Below are 25,058 nucleotides of genomic sequence, written 5' to 3'. Positions count from 1 at the left end.
TGGTCAGCCTGGAGTATCAGCAGAAGCTGAAGGAGCCCAGGCCACTGCTGGATCCTGGGGAGGAGAAGGAACCAAGCCATAGATGGAGATGGCAGAAGTTGTGTGAGTTCCTGCTCCTAGGTGAGCATGGTGTGGTGAGCTCCTGGAACTGCCAACGACTCGGTGGGTGGACCACAGAGTGATGGAGAGAGATGAACTTGGAGAGGTAATGGTGGCTGCCATCATGCTGCTCCTTTCAGGCCATCTTGAGGAGATGTCCGCCACCGAAGTGATTTCAGGTAGGAAACTTTAGAAGCTTTGACTTTTTATAAATGATTTTGTGTAATATAAAAGCAAGGAATTTGATATAGAGTGTGAGGTGGAGGAAATTATCACATGAAGGGAAAGGAAAAAGTATAATAGCATTTGTATGAGTTACTACAGGAGAGGTGGTTAATGGTACTTTCCTGTGCATTGAAGAATATCATTCGACGACAGCCACCAAAAGTGTAATTGCCTTTCCAGAGAGAAACCAGAGTAGGAAACACTTGCTTCTATTGTCCCATTGCAGTGTGCTCAGGATTCATTCTAGAGAATACTGTGACATTGCCTTCTTTGGGCCCCTAGATTAAGTAGATATCCGCTTATGCATTTTAGACAGGAAATTGTATGAGAGAAGTGGTTTTTAAGATGTCTGTACCTAAAATTCCTACAGAGAAAACTGAACAAGCTGCCTTGGGAAAGTATGGTGTTCAAAACCGAACAAGACAGAAGCATGCTCTTTTGCACACTTGTGCATACACCCATCAAATATTTCTCTGAGATTTGCTCTATGCCCTGACAGGGATTTCCTGAGCAACCCACACTCTGCTGTGGAAGGGCTGAGGTCAAGACCAAGTCTACATATGGCCCCAAGTCTTTTGAGGAGAGTTATGGTATCAAGGCATCATATTGTAACTGATTTGAAAGAGACGATGCACATTCATAACATGCAATATTACCCTTTCTGAAACCAGATACAGTATACTTTAGAAATTTCAATATCTACATTGTTTCATTCATTTAATAGCTGAAGACATGAAAACCATAGTTAGCAACCAACCAATTTAGAGATTTTAATAACTAAAAAGAGAATAGACATTTTCCTCACCATACAAAGATTTATGGTCATTACTGATCACTGTGATACAAATGCTCTCAAATATGAAAACTGGGAGCTTGGAATTCGTTCTTTTTCATGCTTCAGGCCTTATGTGGGAAATGTTTCTTATTTCCCATTAGAAACATACACCTGTTCCTTTTGTATTCTGTAATAAAAATTACAGACCTACATTCAGATTGACAAATTTAAGCACTTATTTTTGTTGTTTCTGCTTTCTAATTATAATTTAGAAAAAAGCAACAATTATATACATTGTTAAGTTGTTGATTATAATGAATACAGGAATAATTTAAAAATCAATAAAGAAATAAAACTTACCTCAACAATTAGTTTTGCTTTAAGCTTGATTGATGAATGAAAACCCTGCCTTATAAAATTTCTCTGTATTATACAAAATGATATTTCTTTCTTGAATTAATTGAAAGCGTGAGCTGGAGAGCTACCGACCCAGAAAACAGTACTCATGACTTTCACAGAGCACCTGAAATTGTGAAGTGTATTTTTGATGATTAACTTATGCTTTCATCTTTGTCTATCATAAGGTTAAAAAATAACATAACTGTGTGTTGTGTTGCTCTAAACGAGGGTTTCTGAACCTTGGCATTACTGACAATTTGACCTGGATATTTCTTGGTTGTGAGAAGCGTTGTGCTGTACATAGTAGGATGTTTAGCAATATCTCTGCCTCTACCCACAAGATCCCAGGAGTACCTCTCTCTCAGTTCTGACAACCAAAAGCATCTCCAGACATTTGCCAAATGTACCCTGGAAAGGGGGTACAAAATCACCTTGAGCCATGCACTACTGCTTTAATTGGGAAAAAAATCACTTTTAAATAATTAATATCCTCTCACCATTTTTTCCTAAACATTAAAAACTCAAAGCTGTAGGATAAACGAAAATTTCGTTTCAGTTGGGCAAAAGCACCACAATGTATAGACTCAATTGCCTTAAGATTTAGTTGTATCTGCTCAGAGCTCCTTCTCCAGACTCAAAACTCCCTCTTTCTGCTTTAGAGAATTGTTAGTACAAAACTATATGGATAGAGTCACAACTTGTTCCAGATATTATTAATCTCTGAGCTGTTTAAGTTTAAAAGCTGCTTTCTGTCATAGAAATCCTTTGTAAGGCTGTGGTCCCTGAATTTCCTCTGACACTTTAGGGTGACATTTGGATACTTAGTTTTAAGGAACTCCCCATGTTCTTACTTAATCTTGGTATTTGTTTCATAGGCATTTCCCCCCTTTTCCCTGGGATGTTGTTTGCTACAAATTATTGTGTCTTTGTTCTGCTGAAAGCATCACCCAAAAGGGATTTTTCTAGCCATCCAATATCAAAATGTAGACAAGATTATCATAATTTGAGAGTTGGCATCTTCACTGCCTCCAGAGGTCCTAGTGTTAAATCTCTGTTTTTTGAGTGAAACCAGCCGTGGAGTGCAGTTGAGAAATGCATTAGTAATTGGTATCCCCATAAAGAGTATTTGCGTGTGAGTGTTTCACGCCAAGTTGTGAGTATAAAGGTGGATGTAAAGCAAACATTGGTGTCTCCTCTTAGACACATTTAGTCTAGATAGTTTTACATGATGATGAGAAAACAGTGCACTGAGTAATTCAAAAATTGTTCAGAAAAAGATGCATTCAGAGGAGAAAAACATCAAAATCAGGCCAGGCAAGAAAGACAATATCGGTCCAGGGATACCCCATTCAAAACACTGAAATAATACAATCATCCCTTAAGAGAAAATGATATTCACTTTACAAGTTTAAGTGAATGAAATACAAGGAAGTGAGTTATCACTTACTCCCTTGAGGAGTTTAAGAATGATGCCTGACTTTTTCTTTCTTTTTTTAGAATTTGACATTATGTTCAACAAAGAAATTCAGATGCCTTTTTAAATTAAAAAGAGAGTCGTGTAGGCACCTAAGTGTTTGCTACATGAGAAGACCATGGAAAATAGGAAATAAAGAACATTTCCCCAATGAAAAACGATCTGTAAAGAACAAGGCTGTCTATGTAAGGAGATTAATAAAGGGGCTCAAAGAGCACGGAGAAATGCTATGGAAGATCCCCAAAGATGTGTCAGAGTTACTTAAAATATATATCACACAAGTCTGCAATGCATGATAGAACAGGAAAACAAGACACACATGCAAAATCCCCTTCTAAGACCTAATCACTCAACTACTGTACATGTCATATCAATCCTCTTAACTATGTAATAGTCATTGCATGGAAAAAGCCTCCAGACGTAGAAAATGAGATTACACCTATTTTACAAAGAGAAGAATAGAGCCAAGTTGCTTAAGTACCCCGACAACTTCTACAACCGAGCAAAGACAGAGTGATCCCAATAATTGCTCGTAAGTCATGTATTTGTGGTTGTACAAAACAAATGTGCAAACAAAAAAATGCTACTTTCTATTTGATGCATGAGGGCCACGTAGGCATGCGTACATGCATGTGTGTGAGTGTGTTTCTGGGGGAAGAGGATGCAGATAGTAAAACCAACTTATAACATTTAAGCTTTAGATGGTACGACAAACCCAGATTAGATTGAAAGTTTTCAGCGAGTTGCTAGGAAATCATGGAAGAGTTATATTGGTGGATAGAACTCACAGTTTCTCTCATCAGTAACAATCTGTAGATTTCCTTCTAAATAAGTGGGGGGGAGAAAAAGAGAGAGAGTTTTTATTAATTAGGGACATGATTATTGTACTTGAAGCAATTATAATACTGTATTGAAAAACAGAATCACAAGAGGGTGTTACAAAGAGATGACTTCTTCCCCCCACAGCAGAATGCCAGCAAAGTGTGGGCTGCAGGCTCCATTACCACAAAGTATAATGAGTTCTGCCAGATTTTGCCAAGTCCAAATGGAGACAGTGAGAACATGCCCCGATTGCTACTTGTGGTACTACCATTTGCAGAAGAACAATTATATTGCATCAATAACAATGATTAAGAAGTTTTGGGGGGTATTTCTGCCAGAGATGAATAAGTATCATTTTGGATTGCCTGGTTGGTATATTTTCCACTTTTGAACTTGAGCCTGGCTATATTTAGGGCAACAGAACTTACTGGACCAAACATAGAACTTCTAAGAATAAATAGGGTCTCCATCAAACACGGACAGTGACCAATGAGCATGGTGACATTGGAGGGTGGGAAATGGGAAACAGTTCATTGTAGGTCATCCTCCTGACAGCTTTTAAATGGGTTTGAGTCTAGTGATAGGAAAGAAAAATTTTTAGGGAGAGTGACCACAAACTTATTCAGCCTTAAAGGATAATGGCAATTTTCTGCAGTTTTATTATTCTAGAGATGGGGGCAGAATTACTTATGGTTCTTACTATTAAAAAAAAAAAAATGTGTATTGAAGGATTAAACAAGAAGTCATCCATTTGTGCACTCTTTAGTTAACACTCAAACTACAGGAGTGGGTTTGGCTTTCCAGGAGAAGTGCTGAAAAAAAAAAAAAAAGGTAAAAAGACAGTGCTCAGGGGATTCCTTCTCTGCTTTAAAAGAAAAAAAAAAAAATGCATGTAAAATAAACTGGAAAAATAATCCCAAGACATGACTTGGTGTTTTTCGCATGACTGCTTTAGCACAATCTTTTAGAAGAAATTGTAGGCGATGCCTACATTCCTACCTGTGATGACTCACTGCCGAACATTCTCCCTGTCACCCCGGACAGGTCCCTGCCCTCGTCTCCCTCCGTAGCACTCACTACAAGGTGTAGCACATTTCTGTAGGTGTGCGCTCAGTGTACCTGTCTGCACAGAGCCGTCATCGTTCTCCAGGAGCCAAAGTAGGAAGGCAATCTGGACCTCTCGGCAGAGTATCACAGAGTTGATTCCCCTTTTTTGAATCGTTTTCTTTTTCTTATCTTCTGTGACACCCCTCTCCTGATTTCCCTCCTATTTTTCTGAAATCTCCTACATTTCAGTGGCTGTCTTACTTTCGATTGCTCGTACCTGGAATATCCATGTTTCCTGGGAGCACATCTTGGTTTTCTTCTCTCATTACATACATTCCCGGGTGATCCTCATGCACACTCCTGGATTCAACTGTCACCACAGGCAGGTGGATTTCTGGTCCATATCTCCACTGCTTCTTCATTTGAAAATGTCCTACGGGCACTGCCAGCATGGCATGTTTGAAACTGAACTCATCCTCTGCATTTGCACGTCTGTTGCTTCTATTTCCTGCCGAACCTTAGTCATGCTGGACGCTCCCTTCTTACTCTTCTCTTCACCTAACCACTCTGTCTAAGTTCTGCAGGCCTGACTCTTTAGTGCCCCTTGGCTTCATCCATTCCTCTCCATTCCTACTGGTTTCCCCCTAGGTCTTCATCACTTCTTGCATTGAGGACTGAAATAATCCCTTTATAATCCCTCCTAATCCCTCCTTAATTAAAAAGAAAGTCCAGAGAGATAACTTGAGATATAACCAAAGACTTAATCTGAAGTGATCTCCAGTAAAAGTAAAAATATTTAAGTTTTATATTCGGTCTTAAACATTTATTTGCATTATGCATTCTTCTCTATGTGATACATTCTAGCAATGTTAGATAAAATGTTTGAAATTACACCTGACTGAGAAAATCTGAATACTCTGTGAAGATGCTCCGTTTGCTCCCGGGGTTTTGTTACTTTTAGTCCACTACTGCCGAGTCTTTGTCGGAAACATAGTCCATCGGAGCTTCCTGTTCCAACCCTCTGCACCCACTATTTTGCTAGGGAGATTTGCAAATCTGATCATTATTACATTTTTCTGATGAAAAGCATTACTGACTTTCAATCGTTTCTCAAGATGTGCTCTGACTCCCTAGCTCTTCCTAGCTTAGTATTTCCACCATTCCATCACATTTCTCTCTCACTTTAGCCATATTGAAGGACTTTTGTTTTTCTGTATCATTTAACGTCATACTTTATATCTATGTTGTTCTTTCAATGTGAAATGTTACCCCCCCCCCACCCAGTTCTTTGTCCTTCTAATTTCTACTTATTGTTCAGTATTATCTAAAGTGTTACTACCCATAGAAACTTCTATATTATTATTTAGACATTTTCACATTTTAATTGTTTGATTGTAGATTTCTGTCCGTATTTTACCATGAGTTTATTGGAGCTTAAGGACCCCCATCTTCTTATTTCTGTTGAAGTTTTTGAACATATATATCTATGCTCAATACATATTTTTCAAATAAAGAAGAAAGGAAAGAGAGAGGGAAAGAGAGAAAGAGAGAGAGAGAGAGAGAGAGAGAGAGAGAGATCCTTATCTTCTGCATCTCTTTCCCAGTCCCAGTTGTCTTTCCTATAATTAGAGGACAAGTCTGCCCTTGAACTTAATTACCTAATTAATCTATAGAATGCTTTATTGAACACTTGTCTTAAGCAAGGCATCATATTATGTGATAAAGACAAATAAGATAGTCCAAGCTTAGCAGTATTTCTACCACTTCCTTCCAGTGTGCTATTAGGTCAATTAATAAAGTCCTCCAGGTCTCAGTTTCCTTATTTTTAAATAGGGGATAATAATAATACCTCCCCAATAGGGTTGCCATAAAGATTAGACTCATGTAAAACTACTTGATAGCATGCCTCAGAACAAGTGCCCTCAAAATAATTTTCTCTCTCTCTCAACTTTGTACCTTTCATTCCAAACTTATGAGGATATTCCCCCAAACTGGCAATGGTGTAGGAGGTTAGAGAAATACATGTCCTCCCTTGTAAAGGCTCAGAGTACATTTCAAAAGCCAGGGTTGGCTTATCTGGCTATAAATCCCTCTCTGCTATTCATTAAGTATGAGTGGGATTTGGCACAAGTCACTTAACATCTCTGTGTTTAAGTTTACTTGTTTGTAATATGGGACAATATACATATATCTCATTGGGTATTTCAGAGAATTAAATAAGTTGGTACTTGCATTATTAACAACAATATGGAGCTATTATAAGACTTAGCTAGTATTATTACCACATGTCTGATTTGCCTCAAGACTTCTCACCCTATTTGTCTGACCATTTTTTTTTAACTTATTTATTTTTTTAGAACACGTATATCTCCTTCCTTTCATTCTCCTCCTAATGCAATAGCCCTACCCCATGGCTTTCTTCAGGGTCACTGTTTATTATGTGTAGTGTTATCACTGTCTCATTTTACTGGTTTATGGTTTTAATTTATTTCTCTAAATTATGTTATTGGGTCATAATGAAGAAGTGCTGTGAAGAGAATTAATTTTTATTGGTTATTATTATTATCTGTGACTTGTTCAATGGTTAGTAGCCGCCGCCTATGTGATAATCTCTATAACACTTCTACAATAAGACTTCTGGATCCATAGCTATCTTTTTCCAAGGAGCAGGGTCTCAGCTTGTTCCTTTCTTTGGAGATATGGAAGCAGATGTCAAAAGTGCTGTGTTAAGTGGTATAATAGAGGGATTATGAGGCATGGCATTGGGCAGAGGATAGAGAGCAACTCTGCATACAGGGTCAGATTAGCTCCAAAGAGGAAGTGACCTTTGCCCCAGGACTCCATTAAAACCTACTGGAAAAGCATTTACAATGCTGATTTGTGTTGATAAAATTAAAGGAAAAAGAAAAAGTAAAGTACTCCCAGGCTGAGTCAGATGTAGGTCACTTGTGCCTATAAAGAAATACTGACAACTTGTGTCAAAGGTTCATTGTTGATAACTCAAATGGGTGCAATACCAGAAAAAAGATCATCTAACTAGGTCAGTGGTTCCCAGACTTTTAGAAAGCAAGGGCCACATATTAAGGCATTTGCTCCTAGAATTTTCCACATAACAGGAAGTATTCTTTTAGAATCAATTGATTCAATAAATGTTTAAGAAAAAGAATTACTTTGAACTCAATATCAACTACATGTGGGTTTGTATTTTATTCAGGAAAAATTTGCATTTTGATAAGCATAAATTTGCAAAGTAATAGTACATATATGTGCAAAACCTGTTGTTTTTTTCAATCTATATGGATTCTTGGACCTCTTGCAATAACTTCAAAGTCTCCTGGGGTCCCTTTCCTACACTTTTGGGTCCATTGATCTAGATTTTAATTAGAGGGTTTCCATCAAGGGATCTGTTAAAGAAGTTTACAAGCTACAAGAATTGTACAATTTTAGTGTTCTGAAATGTTTACTAATTTTATAGGCAGCTTACTTGTTTTACAATCCACAGAAACAACTATGACCGATTAGTTGATAACAAACTAGAATTACAAACAGGCATAATTTGCTTCTGTTATATGAACATATCAGTGCTATTTGTGCCCAATAATGGTTATGGTTTTATAAATCAGGAACAAATGTCCTGCCATCTTCTGAATTTTCTTGTCTCTTGCAACAAGGTAAGCACAGATGGTAGATGACACGCAAGGCGAATTGCTCCACAGGTCAGCACTGCTTGAGTGATCTGGTAGGTATGGGGTTGTACAGATCAAACAGAACATTTCCGGAATTTCTGAAAATGTGGGCCACATGTGGCCAATGAGATATTTTTGAAAGCTGACTGTGGGATATGCTGATCCAGCCAAAACTCAAGGGTTGTAGGTAAGGTTAGAGGTGGGATATAGAAAAATTTTACAACCTGTAGAAATGGACACTGTCAAAGGCAAGTTACGTTCAAGCCTGGTCCTGTGATTCCTATGCTTTATTCTGCTCAATTCTGCATCTCCTGAGCCTCCCAGGAAGTCACTTGCTGCTCAGCCTGACCAAGCCCAGCCCTCGCGCAGCAGGGCTGAAGCAGAAATGAATCATTGTCAGGGAGTATCTCAGGAATGGGGTGAAAGGGCATTGTGACAATGTGGCTCTTTGCATTTCTTATCAGTGTAGTCTCACCAGTGATGAAATATAATGGAAAGAACATTTGTGCTGCTGTCATCAAGACTGAGTTCATAATCAACTTTTATGATTTATTAGCTTTGTGATGTGGGGCTACAATAGTGTGTTTCTGAGCCTTCATTTCCTCATTTATGAAATAGACCCATTGCCTCTTTGTAGGATCAGATGTGGGTTATGTTATGGAACAAAAAGCGTTGGACCACCTGGTGCTATTAGAGCTAAACACCGAGAATTGTAGTGGAGAAATATTGGCTATTTTATTGATGAATGGCATCATCCAGGAGAATGGGAAGCTAAATGCCCAAAAGGCTGAACTCCCCAATGGCTTGTAGGTTACAGATTATATGAGGTAAAATAACAGGCCACCGTGGCTTAGGTGATTCCAGGTCATGCTGGGAGCTGATTGGTCAGAGGTGAGGTAAGGATAATAAATCATTTCTTCAGGTCTTAACAACAGCTCTGAGGTCTGTTCTGGTGGCCCTCTGTCTGGTTTCATGGGGAAGTAGCCAAGGGTTCTTCCACCATAGGGCTCAGGAGCTGGAACATAACTTAAATCAATATGTTATCTTGAGCTTGCTAGAGGTTCGGACTTTGTGATCATTAGTCCGGTCCAGGCTACTGTCATCTGCTGCCTCAGGGGTCACTGATTATGGAGGAGTGGGGTTAGGGGAAGCTAGGTCTCTGGGGGAAGGTGGAGGGGAGACAAGGAGAGAGAGAGAGAGAGAGAGAGAGAGAGGTGATTTCTAGAGATGGGATTTAAAGCTAAATTTAATCAAAGTCATAAGGACTCTTGGTTTCGGTTAGACATGAACACATGTACCAAGTGCCAGGAAGAGCTTTGCAGAGCTGGACTAGAAAGAGCAAAAAAGGGTTAGCGATTCCTTCTGAAGCTTCTTGACTCATTTGCCTGTTACAGTGTAGTTTCTTTCCATCTGAACCACTCTTGAGATTCTGTTGGTGGTGAAGGACTTCAGAGAAAAGAGAGACCTGCCAAGGGAACATGATATCCACCCTTACCTTCCTCCAGATTCAGCTGCTCTAAAATCACTCAGAATAGTACATGCATTCCTAATTTAAAGCCATACTCCAGTCTTAGCTGTGAGAGTCTCATTTTCCCTTAATTCTCTCCTTTGAAATAACTTCCAAGTTTTTCATACTATCACCAATATATGTTGAGGAGTGGGCAATCTGAAAACGTTAGCTTTGTTGACAGGTTCAAGAGAGCCATGTGCATTAAAAGGATGACATTCAAAGGCCATGCAAGCAGGCTACAGACAGCTTTCAACATGATGGTTAATGCAAAGGTTCTGGGGCAAGACTGTTCAGATTGGATTAGCTCTACCTCCTGCTAGCTTTGTGACCTTGTGCAAACAACTTGTGCAAACAACTTGTGCAAACAACTTGTGCAAACAACTTGTGCAAACAACCTAATCTTTCTTAAGAGGATAATTATACTATCAACTTCATAGGTTTTTCATGAGAATTAAATGAAACCATAGATATAAAGGGCTTAGAAACAGAACTCAATTCATGTGAGGTACCAGTATTAGCAATACTATTAGTATGGTTTAAAAGCCCCTGTCATCTAAAAACTAGTACATTGCACCAGTAGTCAGGCAGCGGACATGTGCGAGTGCATCTGATCATTAAGATTAGTCTGAAGAGCCACATGCTGTAGCTGCTTTAGAAGAGTGGTGTCATGTGGGAAATGACCTCCACACAAATGTAGACTTTACAACCCTAGGAAATTGAGCCTAGGGGTAACGACAGAAAAACTAATTGACCAACTTAAAATGCTCATAGACCATGGTTTATTAATTGGCTTGAAGCATACAGCTAGAAAGAAGACAAAAGTTAGGCTAGACTGCGAACGTGCTACCTGAATCCTGTGGCATGCACTGTTCACACGTTCTGCGCGCTCTCAGCCTCCTCAGTCATTCCTGCAGAGGGGAAGGCTGGGATTTGAACAAGGTGCCCTGGGTCAATGAGACACACTTGGCCTCTTGCAGAGACACAAAGACAAGGCTGTCTGGACAATGGCTGTAGATTGTCAATCAACCTGCTGAACAGCCAGGGGAGTTGTTGGTTATTTTGGGGGCAGAAGAATCTGAGGACAGAGCAGGCTTCACCAAAAGGTGGCTGAGTCAAGACTTCATGAATACTGAATAGTCGTGTATATTTAAGGCTTTTTGTGTCATGTCTAATCCATCTTTAGAGTCTTAAGTATTTAGTCGTTTGATGGCTTATATTTATTGCCTCAAGACTATTAGGTATCTCTTGATCGTCTTATTCCTCTAATACCCATTGTTTTATTCACTCATTACCTAACAAGCTTATGGGTATCATCCGTCCCATCTGTTTTCTTTTTCTATAGCAAAAAGAGCGTTATTAAACTGTACGAAAAATGCATATGTGGAATTTACCAATTGGGTAGGAGGCTTGAGGAAATATTTAAAATGCATGGTTTTGGGCCTTCACAAATGGCCTCTGAGCATATTTGGGTGTCACTCAAAGAGGTCCTGAAATCAGAATTATCTATCTAGGGACCCATCCAACAGTCCACATGCAGCCTGGCACATGACAGGTTCTGTATAAAAGTTTGCTGAATTAATGAATGCTTTAACTTTGCAAGTATGAGGGAAATACCCTAAATTGTATTTCTATAGCTATTTGTAATTTTCAGACCGGTTTCACATCAAATGTCTCCTTTAGTTTTTGTAACAATGCTGTGAGGTAGGTAGAACAGGATTTATTATACCTGTTTGACAGATGGAAAACTCAAGTCCTGAGATATAACTGGCTTAAAGTTATACGTAGCACATGCCAGGAGGAATAGAATCTAGAACTCATACTTTCTGATTTCTAGTGTTCTTTGGACCATGAGTCCTCCTAGCCTCTCCCTGTACAATTCCAGCCACATAACAGGCGCTATGTCATCCTCAACTGAACCCGTAGGATCCCATGACTTCCAGTACATAAACCATGAATAACTGTGAAAGTTTAGCACAGTTACGAGACCCAAGTAAAGATGAACCAAACTGCTCCTTGGATTACATAATTATTTGATTAACTTAAATATAAATCTACCTTATTCTATCTCTTATCACTGGTCTATGAAAATTTCCTGGAACATGTGCAACACTGCAGTTTATCCCTTAAGAAGAGTGGCCTATGATTATATTCATAGAACTTTGAAAAATATGTTTATCAACTGTAAAACATTTGGAAACAGTATCACTGTGTTCAACTTAATATTTGGGAGGTTCTGCAGAAACCTGAGACTTTGAACAATATTGCTGAATGGGTGCCAGCCATATACATTAAGCCTTCCAGAATACTCTACTGCTTAGATATTTTGGACAATAGAAGCACTTGGCTGTTCTCAGAGCCAGATTTACTCTATGTAACCTCACAAGGGAATTTATTCGCACAGGATGTAAATTTGGCCTTCAGCACCCCAGGAGGCAAAGGAATTAAACAATTCTAGCCCATAAAAAAATTCCTCCTCTAAAATAATGATGAAATTATTCCTGGAGAATGAGTTCATGATCTTTGTGCCTCAGAGGAGAAAAAAAATAAAACAGGAGGGTATAACCAGGTATTTTCTGTGCTTTGGAAATTGACCAGGATCAGTTACTGGAGCCGAGTGGCATACAGATGACCCTCTCCAGCGCACCCTGGGCGGCCACTGACTGCCTCTATTCAGACTGGCTGCTATGGTGGATCCTAGTGATGTCTCAGGATTTGTTTTCCGCCCTTTAATTGCCAGCTGGAATCATTGACTACAGTTTTGAGGAGGCTGCTCTGAATTTAGTTTGGATTTCTCTAATTTTAGACACATTAAAGAGCTGCAGGAAGGGATTTGTAATGGGTTGCAACATTTTTTTCATTTTTTGGCCAGTGAGTGTCACACAGCTGTGTGTATGTGTTTATATGTCTATGTGTGTGTGTGTGAGTATGTGTGTGTGTATGCAAAAGCTAGAGAGAGAGGACGAGAAAGAAAAAGAACGTAGAGAAAGCAATGGAGTCATTATCTGCCAGTTTGGTTGCTTATAGAAGCTATAATAACTTCAGTGTTTTTAAATAAAATTAGCAGTGAAATTTTAAGTGAAAATTAAATTAAAATAAGTATGCATAATATAATCATTGTGTGTAGACATGCAGAAATTTTTTTCTCTAAAAAATTCAATGTCATTTAAAATAGATATTCAGCAAATTATAATGCATTAATAAAATAATGGAAAATGGCAGAAAACTTTCATCCAGAAAATTTGGTGTAATTTGGAATTATAGCGAACAATCTAGTTTTCAGATCTTTGATAATTTTCAAAAGCAGTAACAAATCTTGTGTTTGGCGACACAAAAATGTTATTAACCCCATAGTGGGAATAATGATGTAAGAGGATCAGGCTTTCATTTATGACACTGAAAAAAAAGAAATATTACATCGAATTATTTTCAATATGTATTCCAGTCTCATATATATTTAAATCATTAAATTATCTGTGTGACTATATTTGTGTATTTATATATGTATATATTTACACATACAAATAGTAAGAGCCTATATACCTTGTATCATCATGCTCCAACACTTTCTAAAAACATTTCCTTCAATTTTCTTAATGACTTTACTTACAGTCCACTTACAGTTAGCAATCCTAGTTTATGTATATCACTTATCTGAGGCACTAAAAAATAGCCCCAGTACTTTCTATTTGTCAGTTTTTTCATTCAGAGTTTGCACTAATTTTCAAGTTTGTTTTGCCCTCAATGAACATCTAAAGTATTCTTTCTTTTAGAGCATTTCAAATATAATGTTATCATTTGAGTTTTATAAGTAACTTGAACAAAGTTAAATCAACTAGCTCTCTGTATATATATATATTTAAAAATCCAATTTTTATTTTACTTAAAATAATAATTAGCCACCATTTATCGGATACTTGGAGCTCTGCTAAGCATTTTCAAACATTTTTTTTACTAAGTCCTTACTAAATTCTTCTATAATAGGTATTATTTTTATTTTTATTGATAACTAACTGAAGCATAGAAAGTTTAAATTATTTGCAAGATAGAACAGAACTAGTATGTAAAGAGCAGAAATTATAGAAAATCTATCTTATATTGTCTCTTTTGGAAATACACATTCGTTTATTTATTCAAACTATTTTGATTTAAGAGGAGGATGCTATAAATAAAAAGGATAGTTAACAAAAGTATGTATGGTCCTTTCATGTAGATTTCCTTTAGTATGTGATTGCTGATAAGCTTATAGTATAATACAACCTAACATAGGATCTATTTGGAAATTGCTTTTTTTGTTTTATAAGATTTTTATTCTTAATTTTAGAGTCAACATATACACTGTTTAATGTTATTTCAATAGTTTTTAGGAATTGAGACTCAGTTTGTTTTTTCCTTTTTGCAAAGAGTGAAAAATAATGTGATAGCCTGGTCAGGATGCCTGTCATGTTGATCGGGGTGCATGGATTCAAATGGCCCTTGAGAATTAGTCAAAATTTTCTTTCTGATAAAAAAAGAAAAAAAAGAAAAAAATTACCCTATATTTTGGACATGTAAAATGTCCTATATACTGTATCCTTTTTTTCAAAATCTTGAGTGTAAGAAAAAAGTGTGCTTATTACTTCTTCTCTGCATAGCAAATAAAGGAGTGTAATTTGTTAGTGAATCAGATATCTATATAAAGTTTGTTAAAGCAGATAAGACATTTAGAGGAAATTCCCTCCCACTGGAAGGAAAACTGGGGAGTGGGAAGCTAGGCTAAGACTTCCCTGATTGCTTACAGGTAAAACAAAAGATCTTAAGCAAAGCTTTTCTTAAAAATGTTGAACATAGATATTGACATGCTATCAACTATTGGCACATTATTATCACTTGACATGTGAACCTACTTACATTTTTTATGGCAGCTCTATTAATTGCCTTCTTTGATTATGAAGTAATACTCTCCACAAGGCCAAATTAGCAAGCAGCCCAAGTTCATTTGTAATTTGCCATCTCTTGTCATCTCTTTCAGTAGCATCTTGAAACTACTTCAAATTGCTCAGTTGATTTTAATGCTTCAGTTCAGTTGAAATAGAATTATTGAGTACTTCGGACTTTTATTTTTACTTTTCCCCTATCTGATAGACTTGGTGGTACTTGGGCTGTGAAATTGTCAATCACTTTGCCAAAATGTTTGTATATAATGATACCTTCTCTTTGAAGTTCTGAAAACACCTTGTGTTTTCTGCCAGACTCTCCCTATGCCTCAATGCAGAGAACTGGGCAAGGTTAATGAGCTGTTTCAAGTCGATGTACTATGAGCAGTGAATGACGACTAAAAGCAATAAACATTAACAAGGATTCATTAAAACTTGGCTTTGAAACAGATGCTACAGATTTTCCTTATCCAAATAACAGCATTGTCACTTATAAAAATTGAATGTCCCATGTCAACCATCTAATTCTTAACTCAAGATGCAGTATACGAGTATGCTGTATACACCCAACATTTCTTCTGTAAGATGAATGACAGTGTGTCTTCTATCATCTTTCCAAATCTATATATTCTATTTTATAAGCCAACAGGATTTTAAAAATCAGTCTTGTTTCTCAAATTGGGTAAACGACCATTATAGAGAGTCTTATTAAATTCAAAGGGAATTGAAGTTGATGACCCAAAACTTTTTCTTCCTTTGTAGTATCAGAATTTCAGGCAATCCTCAATCAGATGCCTCTTCCTCTACTAGCTAACCTTCTAAGGGGTTCGTAGACATCATATACAAACCTCTTCAATGCCACCATATTGGATTCATCTTCACTTTGTAGAACATTTTGCTGCTTTATGTGGTTCTGCCCATTCCAGCCATTCTAAGCCTTTCTTTGGAAGTCAGGTCTCTTCCTCTGCCATTCCTACCTCCCTACATAGCTTAGCTGATCAGTGGTGACTGAGAGCTATTTTTTTGTTTGTTTGTTTTGCTTTGGTTTGAGGGGTGGTTGGTTAGAAGCTATGGCCTCTTGGAATTTCCACTAGTCTACTCAAGCACACCAAATACACATGTGATCTTGTTAAAACCACTGAATTTACTAAGGTATTGCAGATTCAGGAAAAGACGCTTAACTGCCATTCTCCTCTTCCCACCCCAAGTTTATTTCTGCCCCTGAGTTCCTTCTAGAAAGAAAATGGCAGGCAATGCTAAATTGAACCATCTCTTTCCTACTGCATATTGTAATTTGATCCCATGTTTCTCAGCCCTGGATCTTTACTATCAAATTGGTTCATAAATCATAATCTTCTCTATTTCTTCCAGCCATATTCTTGCCCTAGTGATTTTGTGCCCCAACAGGACACTTATCGAATCAGCATCCCAAACAAAGCACTGCCTTCTTGGCCAGCTATTCTAAATAGTTAATTTTTTTGGTTTGTTTGTTTGTTTGTTTGTTTTTGTTTTCTGAGAAGAGAGAAAGTTGTTAAAAGAAACCATTAACATTTTATCTGGAGGAAAACTGTGGAATAAATTAGACCGTACAATATTTTTGTCTTGTTCTTTGGAAAGATTTGGATGAAGCTTTCATAGAGACTCTAATGGATAGTAATAAGGAAAAGCTAGCAAGGCTGGACAGTGTTAAGATTTTGGGCCAGGAATCCTTTTCCCTGCCCCTATAGCTCTTCAAACCAACTGTCTTAAGAATCATTTTTAAAGATGTCTTCTTTTGATCTACATTGTCTCATGAGGGTAAAGTACAGTAACTTCTTAAGATGTTGTAAGCCACACATGTGTTAGTCCAAATTTGCCAAAAGAATGGTATCAGTGAAGAAGGCAGCTCCAAAGATACCTGCATTTCTCATTGTCAGTGGACACTGCTAGGTAAGGCTGCACTTGATCCGTGTCTTAGATACCCCTCAAAAGGTAGTGAAAGGCTTCAGGTTGACTCTCTTATTGTGGGAACTAAGGAAGAGGTAAAAGAGGTAACATAAAACTGATCTCTCATTTCAAGAAAACATGCATTATAGAGGTTCTCATAGGACTTCCTGCAGAAACTCTATCTGAGCTCTAAGAAGAGAGAGCCAGCATTTTGACACATGCCAGGCAGACATTATTGATAGTCAAATAAGCAGTTTAAAAGATGGCTTCTAAACATTGACATTAAGTAAATAACTATGATTTAGTATTAAAATTATTGTAGATTTATCTCCATTAATTTAAAAATTGAAACTATGGACTAAATTCTATGCTGAAAAGAAAAAGTGATTCAAATCCAATTTTTATTTAGAAGTTTTAATTTGTAACTGATTTCCCATAACAATTGTGTAATTTGTTTTACAAGCAAAAACCAGTAAACAATATAAGTATTGCTGATATTTATTAGTCTAATTAGTTGCATTTCCAAAATCTATTTAACATTCAATGTTAAAAATTCTATAATCCTCTAAGGAAATATTATCATCTATCATGAAATTAAGCAGAGCTTACCAAATTACATAGTTTTTGCATTTTATATTTTAATATGCATAATGCATATTAAGTGATTTTTAGAGATTGTGTCTTGTAACGTAAGAAACAACCATTATAGTTTTCATGGAGAACATCTAATCTTATTGTTTTTATATGTCATCATGATGAAGTGCTTTGGATCATTAAAACTCTTAGTATGCCCCACCGTTTACATCTAAGATGCACGCATGCCATTTGACTGGAGTGTATTATTCGGTGTTCTCCACAGGCCTGAATGGAAGGTCACTTTGACCTGCTGCACATTTTTACTTAAGAATTGCTTTTAACAATAAGCCACTAGTGTACTTGTTTCTGGGCTGACTTGAGTTTTTGGCACGATATGAAAAGCATTTGGAAAGTGTAAGTAAAAGCCTTCCGTTTCAGGAGAAATAATGGCCCCATTTGCCATGGAAACTGGAGGACTTTATGAAAATGCACTCAACTGTTTTCTGTAGTGAGCCTAAAATTATTCTAAAAATAAGTTGTATTCCTGGCATCTGCTAGCCAATGCACAAAGATTTCGTCTCATAAGGCTTTCCCTTTTAGAGAAAAATGTCACGCCATTTGAATGTTTCATTTTTCCTATTGTTCCAAAGGTATAGGGAAATATATGTGTTACACACAGTAGGGATTCAATAATGAGTTTTTAATTAAACTACGTTTTTTGAAGGGCATAATAATTTGAGTACTGCCTCTGAACACCGATCATAATTAAAGAGATCAAATATAAGACTGTTCTTCAAAGTGAGAATGAGTCGTATATAAACTTTTTTCTCTTCTATATAGATTATTTTTATATATGCCATGGGAAACAAACAAAATAGGAGACTAAAATTTATGAAGCTGTTAGCACACAGATAGGGGTGAGTAGAAACAAAGGACCATCGTATCTGACCAGAAGACCCATGTTGCATCCCATCATTGAATCAAGATCCTTTAGTCATTTATGAATATGTGGGCAGATGAGGAGCAAGGGGGTAAAGCCACGTTCTGCTAACTCCTTTGCAGGTGCCCGGGACCTTTTTGAGGAGATCTATTGCTTATTTAAAGTCTAAAGAGACCTCATGCCAGGAGGCAAAATTGTGTATGTTACTGGAAGACCAAGCTGACAGGCTGAAAGTGTGAAAGAGTAGAGCAAATAAAATCCTCAAAATGGGATGCTCCAGAGGCAAATAGAGTTCAGGCAAGATTCACGTTTACACCCACATATCCGCACTGGCCTGAGAATATGTTCATAGAATCGCAGAATCACACTGGACAGATTAGGCCTTTGAGTAACAGAAATATTCATTTACTCAGCTTTCACTCAATAAACAAGTATTGAGTGACTGTATGTTCCAGGCACCAAGTTAACTGCTAGGAATAAAGCAATGACTGATTCCAGCCTCAAATATTTATTGTTCTCTGGTGGCAAAGGTGCGTAAGAACTCCACAGATATTATTACAAGGAGAGAAAATTACTTCCCTAAACCTGCTTTAGAGGCAACCAAGGAATTTACAGGGGGGGATGGTTATAGAAATTTGACTTGTGAACTCCATTGCCCATAACTCACAAGGTAGGTGTGGGGTGGGGGGGATAAATATATAATTTATTGTTCATACCAGGATGCTTTGAGAGTGATTCAGAATCCTAGGTGTGAACTGGGACTCCTTAGTAGATCAATCTCTCTCTCTCTCTCTCTCTCTCTCTCTCTCTCTCTCTCTATATATATATATATATATATATATATATACATATAAAATTATATATAATGTCTATATTTGGGACTAACTGAACAGGTTTTTGTTTTTTGCTGTATTATTTACCATTATTTAATTTGGTAGGAATTCTTAGGGTCTTCTATTTTTATATTATGATGAATAAATTATCGAAATAGCATGCAGCTAAGAGCCTGGTGGTGAAATTTACTGATCCAACTCCAGATACTGATAGCAGAGGTTCAGCCTGGAAGTCAAGCTTGTGTTTCAGAAACATGACTCTGTGTTAGTCAACATTTTTATAAAGGGTTAGGTGAAATTATGGCAGACCTGCTTGTCATATGTGCAAATAACCCAATGTTGGGATGGTTAATGACTACCCTGGTTCTAAGAAGTTCTTAATAAACTGGAACAACAGGACAACTTTTCAACTTGGTTCATTAGGGAGATAGATGTAAGATAGTGTACTTACATTTAAACAAGCAAATAAAATCTGCATAAATATGAGAAGTGAAAAATGTGGCTTAACAGCAATTCTTGTCAAAAGACCAGATACAGCTTAGCTATTAATGCTAATTCTAGGGTGGTATGTCAAGCTTTGGCAGAGATTTTATAGAAAGTACTCATGCCTTAGCTGGATAACTGGGCAAGAATGTACCTCCCAGTCCCAAGGGTTTGTATTCTGGAACTGTGAGAACAGAGACAGTGTCTTACTCACTTCTGTCCACTAGCTATAGAAGATACCCAAAATGAACTTGTTGAATGAATGGATAGATGCATTATGAACAGTGAGAGCTTAAGTGAGGGAGTTGACAGATTTTGCACAAGTCTGCATCATATTTCTCTAGTGACCCTTCTCCCTCAATCCCTGAGATCTTCATATCAAATCTGCTTCTCTCATGTGGCCTGTTGTCATTACCTTCTTTTCTAAATGCAGTTAGAAGATTGAATATCAGCCCACAGAACCCAGAAAACCTAATTATTTCCTAAAGACAGTTTTTGTAAATCTGCAGTAATTTTTTTTTCTCTTTATGTCAAAGCATTATTGACATAAGAGTTATCAAGCACATCTACAAGATAATCAGCAACCTCACCTCACCTAGTGAACAGACTGGTTTGAACAAGGTTTTCCTGAAATATCTTGTTATCCACACCCATGTTTACTTTTGTTTCTCCTGGAGGCAGAATGTTGCTCACAGATACAGGCTGTGTTTACACATCTAGGAAAAAAAAAAAAAAAAGGCATGTTTATGCTTTCTAGCCTATCCCCACCTCTCTTGCAATTGAATCACTGTTCTATCTCCTTTTGCCCATTTTAAATCTTCTTTCAATTAGCCAGTTGGCTAAGGAAAATGCAGATACCGAGGGTTTGAATGACCTTGACTTCCCAGTTTCACTGCTTACATCTACATAATTACCTATCGGTCACTGCATTTCACACTATGCCCAGCTGGACCTGGCTTAAGAGCAGTAACCTTCTTTTTCATGGTCATATAAAGGCAGACTATCAAAAGCCCATTTATCAAAGTGGGTTAAAATTATTATACACATATCTATTAAAAACTAGAAGTGGCATTTAATCTATAAATTCTAAATTTTAGAGTACTATAATTCACAAATTATTTAATCTATAAATTAGGTCCTCTAATTCTAGAGCTAGAACTCATGTTATAGACATTTTTAATGAAATAGTTTAATTTACATAGTTTAAGCTATTTCTCAATGGACAAGTTTGCAGCAGACTCTGCTGCAAAGTAAACTTCCTCAAAGCAGTTCTACTATGCCCAAGATTTCCATTATTGAACGTGAACTGGGTTTCTTTTAAGTTTTAATTTTTTTAGGTAGACATTATTTTGAAGAAATGATACAATTTCATCACTACATAGACAACTTATAAAAAAACCACACATTTAAAAAAATAATTTCAAACAAAATTTCATAGCGATGGTAAAATTCGTGTGTGTGTGTGTGTGTGTGTGTGTGTGCGTGTGTGTGTTTGTACTGTCTTCATTACAAGATGTTGCAGGCTGCTTTCTATACAGTTCTGCCAGAGAACATCTATTCATTTGGCAACAGTATATTTAGACAATGAGAGAAAGTTCATGAAGCTGAGCTCTGAAATACACTATTGCTTGTGAATGGAGACTCCTCTCACCATTTGTTGAAATAATACATTTGGATACAAGCTTTGGAAACCTAATGAATGTGCCTACTCCTGAATTAGTTTTTTTTTGTTTTGTTTTTTCAATTACAAGTATATTTATTGGGCATGGATGACAGATTAATAAAGGAGAATTTATCAAAGTGTTGATCATTTCTAAGTGTGCTTGGTCTCTGGAGCTTAGACATGCACACTGGCACTTGTTTTAAATCTATAGGACCAATATACCTCAAGTAAGAGACATTTGCATTTGTCATTTTGGTAAACTAGAATTGTTCAAGAAATTAAAATAGATACAGGGATTTTATTGGATTATAGACTCAAGATAAATTGGCAGTGGCTAGGTGACCACCAGGTGGGGATGTGACAGAAGAAATTCATTAGAAGTACACAGTAGGTGCTCATTAATTACTTGCAAACATTGTTTAATATGTCCTAATTCACTGTTTTTTTCTGCTAGATCTTCTATTTCACCACTGTCCTTTGAAAGATGTACAAAAAGCATAAATGAATACACGAGTGGAATAATTTGTCTTCAGAGGAAACACACACACATAAATATATATATTTAACACAGTTCAATAAGCAATAGCTACATATTATAAATAATTAAATTAAAATTCTCATAGGGTTTAAAGCAAAAAACCTGGTACTAAATTTCCTTTGAAGACTAGAGAATTTTCTGACACTTTGAAACACTATATTAGATGGTCAGCTGTGTGACTTTGGGCAAATTATATTTAAACTCTATGCCTTATTTCCTCATCATAAATGGGGCAAATGATTGGACCTACTGCATAAGGTTATTGTGAGGATTAAATGAATTAATATAAGTAAAGTCCTTTGAACAGTGGGAAATAATAGCAGAATTTTAATGAGTAATGTGATACAAAAAATGATGCATCAATTATGCAATATCGTCAAAAAATTAATTTTCTTAATTTGAAGATGTTATGGCTAAGTGGTCAACCCAGAAGTGACAAGTACAATGTAAGAAAATTGATGGCCATTCTCCCTAGATGTATTATTTATATCACTGACTTAATACTGTGATACATATTTAATGGACAAAGGTTATTTTATAAAATCTACTATTTTATCATAATATTCCAATCCTAGTATGAATTGAAGGAGCTCTTTGCTCTTACACAGAATGGCCAATGATGCTGTGATTTTAGATTTGCTGTCTCCTGCTGCTCTTCCTTCTCCTTCTTCATCTTCTCTCTTCTTCTTTTCTACTTGGGACTAATACTGTCTAACACTGTCTCATAGTGGCATTATAGTTCCAGGTATTTTCCTCAATATTTACTAGAGAATTGAGAGGGCTTTCAAAGTTTTAAAATAAATAGTGTTGGTCTTATCCACAATTCTAAGCCAATGCCCCTTCCTGAGGAACTGAAGGTAACTCCATTTTTTCTGCTTTGAAGAAGACACAATCTGTTATATTTGCCAGTTTACATTTTTCCCAGTTCTATTATGAGAACTTATGAGTTCATGGCTTTGTTTTGGATGGTAGTCATTTGTGAATGTTTCTTCGTAGCTACGTGGAGGAAAGAGCTTCTGGAATTTTTTTTTTTTTTTTAATGCAGGTGAAAAAGAAAAACAGTTCAAAACATCAAAACATCGGACATTAGTATTGTTTCTTTACACCAGCAAAATCATGCTTGCCATGGATAGTCTGTGCCAATGAATGCTTATTTATTTTATAGAGGCATTGGTGAGGGATCTGCCAAAATTTCCTGGGCACTGAGTTTCAGGCAGCACAGTGAAGCAGTTAAATGGGAGGAAAAAAGACCTCCAAACTCTATAGTGATAAATTGCAACTAGGTGGACTAGGGCCCCTGCAGGCAACCAAGATGGAGGAAGAGATTAAGGAAAAATATAACACTTTCTGTCACAGTTGTGCATCATCAAGAAATTAAGAGGCTATTATCTTGAAACTTTATTCCTAAATAGCTTTTAAAATCCAATAATTTGTTTTCCTTTTGTCAACTGCTAGTGTTAGCCATGGTACACAGCTACATGATGTTCCGTTAAATGGTTCTTTTGCATAAACAAAATTGGGAAATAATTCTTAGTTGTTCTTTCCTCAATGGAACTTTTCAAAGGGGTGCTGTGTGTAATTATCTTGTAATTTCTAATTGCAGGTCATTAGAGCCTCAAATCAGGATTTGTACAGTGAACCCTAGCTATTTCAATATAAGTACTTAATACACAAAAAAGTAGGTCATTTCAGTGTGCAAAGGGACAAAGTTTATGCTTCGATCCAATACTCTCTGTGGTTTGACACAGTTTGGGGTTGATTGGCCAGTGAGATTCAGAAGAGGAGAGAATTGAAATGAGTGAAACCTGGTAAATGCTGCCTTAAGACTTAGAGGGCTGAGAGTCAAAGAGAAAACAGTTCCGTAGCACAAAAACTGTTAAATCTGAAAATGAAAACAACAAAGCAAAAAGAAAAACACATGACGAAACAAAAACTCAGACACAGAAAATAGTTTAGTGGTTACCAGAAGGTAAGGGGGGAGGGAGGTGGTAAATGAGAATAAAAGGGATCAAATATATGGTGATGGAAGGAGAACTGACTCTGGGTGGTGAACACACAACGTGATATATAGATGATGTATTACAGAATTGTACACCTGAAACCAAGTAACTTTACTAACAATTGTCACCCCAATAAACTTTAATTAAAAAATAAAACAAAACAAAACAAAACAAAAACTACTAAATCTTTAGGCTTGAAATTCCTTTCAAACCATTCATAAGAGTGATTTGTAACTAGGAGACCAGATCATGAGAAAATAATCTTTAAAGGTTTTATAAAGGCTGGTGATATAAATGTCCGTGTTAGAAAATAATTTTAGGGAAATATTTTCTATCTGGAATAGCAAAAATAATTTAGCTGTTGAACTTCTTCTACCTTCTTTTAATTTAAGCTATGTGAACCTTAAATTGTCCTAATTAAAATGTGTCATTAACTTTGAAATCTCAAATTGGCATAAAAAAATCTGGCATAAAATGACATTAAATATTTTCACACAGTCATAAATTATCACATTACTTCATGAGACATTGCTCACGAAAAAACAAGATGATCTAAGGCAATAGATTTACTGATCTGTATGATTTTTGGTAAGTATATTATACAATTGCAAAAGGCAATTTGTATCATTTATCTTTAATTGGGAGAAAAAATAAAACATTTCTGTAATTTCTAGGTGCAGAAAAGACTCTAGAACCTGTGCAATTGGCAGAGGAGAGGGAATTGCATATGGGGGGAAATGCTTATTTCATGAAAATACTTAAGTTGCACTACATGTACAAGTGTAAGAGCCCCTCTCTTTTATCTCGAGGCCTTGGAACATGCTTACAGCCAGTGCTAACTTTCTTAACTTGGACTACTATCTTCAGCATTTTTATTGATGAATATGTGCTGAATAACTCTGTGTACAAGGTCCTTCGAGAAACATAAAGGTAACTAAGTCATGTTACATTTACCCTGGTGGTGTAGAGTATAACTGAGGGGAAAAGACATATATGTACATGAATAATATATATCTCTAAAACAATAAAGTATACATATGTCTAGTTCAGACTCTAAGGACAATAAGTATTATTAGTGTTGGGGAAGGCAGTCTCAGGCACATATAAATGGCCTTGGCCTGGGACACTTCTTACCCAGAGATAAAGAAC

At 36.7% G+C, this 25,058-nt stretch overlaps 1 pseudogene; it reads left to right on the top strand.

Moving 5' to 3' along the window:
* The first annotated feature begins 223 nt into the window (after positions 1-223).
* Positions 224-25,058, top strand: part of LOC109447054 (uncharacterized) — a 110,203-nt pseudogene continuing 85,368 nt past the window's right edge.

The sequence above is a fragment of the Rhinolophus sinicus genome, linkage group LG04 (genome assembly GCF_036562045.2).
Source record: "Rhinolophus sinicus isolate RSC01 linkage group LG04, ASM3656204v1, whole genome shotgun sequence".
NCBI lineage: Eukaryota > Metazoa > Chordata > Mammalia > Chiroptera > Rhinolophidae > Rhinolophus > Rhinolophus sinicus.
Note: the sequence above shows the minus strand (reverse complement) of the source record. Positions and strands in the feature narration are given on the sequence as shown.